Below are 1,418 nucleotides of genomic sequence, written 5' to 3' on the forward strand. Positions count from 1 at the left end.
GCTCCGCCCGGGAAGGAAAAAGTCGAGGTTTTGAAATTAAGATATGAAACACTGAATATTCATACCACCGAGATTTATTGCAGTGTCATTATGAGAGAGAGAGAGAGAGAGAGAGAGAGAGAGAGAGAGAGAGAGAGAGAGAGAGAGAGAGAGAGAAATTTTTAAAAGGTAAGATTATATCAGTGACAATTTAATTTCCACATTTTTAATTAAAAGACAGAGAGAAATTGAAAGAGAGAGAGAGAGAGAGAGAGAGAGAGAGAGAGAGAGAGAGAGAGAGAGAGAGAGAAATGACAAAGAGAAAATGACGGAGAAACCAACGGACTAACTAACTGTCATTTCCTGCGTTCATTCCTTTCTTCCTTTCCTTCCTTCTTCCTCCACTTTTCTTTCTCCAGGTTCTCCGGTGAGTTAAGGTACGTGGCGCGGGATTCATAGATCACGTAATTCATAGCCGGAAATACCCTACACACGTACACTATTTTGCTTATTTGTTAACTTTTTATTATGTAAAGGGAGGACTACCAAGTGCCAAAAAATGAATATTAGAAAAAAAAAAAGGTTCACTTGAATTGTAGTCTCCATACAAGAATAGAATTAGTGAGTCGCCACGCATGTTTAAAGAGTATTACCTAACAATCACTGTGTTCATGTGTTGTGTATCTCTACCAAGGGCCAAAAAAAAATAATACTAGAAAAAAAAGAGGCTCACTTCAATTGCAGTCTCTATAAAAGAAAAGAATTAGTGAGTTGCCACGCATGTTTAAAGTGCATTACCTGACAATCACTGTGTTCGCAAAAATAAAAACAAAACACAGCATAGAATATTTCCAACAGCTGTATTTACAAACTACACTTCACTCACCCACCTCTCTCTTTCCCCCTTGTTTGATTTCTGTCTTGTGAGATTCTTTGAAATTCTCTCCCTAACACCTATGCTTTCTCCTTTCCTTTCATCCGTCTTCCCCTCTTTCCGTTCCTTGCCTCTCTCCTTCTCCCAGAGCTGCCAGACTGAGGTGGCGCTGTCCAGTGTGCCAAAGTTAGTCGAATACGTCTATCCGCCCTTCCCTTATAGGCTCTGATTGGTAGCCATTCAGAGGAGGCAGTGGGGCAATCAGAGGAGAGAGAGAGAGAGAGAGAGAGAGAGAGAGAGAGAGAGAGAGAGAGAGAGAGAGAGAGAGAGAGAGAGAGAGAGAGAGAGAGAGAGAGAGAGAGAGAGAGAGAGAGAGAGAGAGAGAGAGAGAGAGAGAGAGAGAGAGAGAGAGAGAGAGAGAGAGAGAGAGAGAGAGAGAGAGAGAGAGAGGGGGGGGGAGTGGTAAAGAAGAGAAGGGAGGAAGGCAGAAAGGAAAGAAGGAATGGAGGAAGGAACGAAGGAGGAACGATAGAGACACACCCAAACTGCTGCCTCAGTCTGTCAG

Source organism: Portunus trituberculatus, chromosome 43 (assembly GCF_017591435.1).
Source record: "Portunus trituberculatus isolate SZX2019 chromosome 43, ASM1759143v1, whole genome shotgun sequence".
Lineage (NCBI taxonomy): Eukaryota > Metazoa > Arthropoda > Malacostraca > Decapoda > Portunidae > Portunus > Portunus trituberculatus.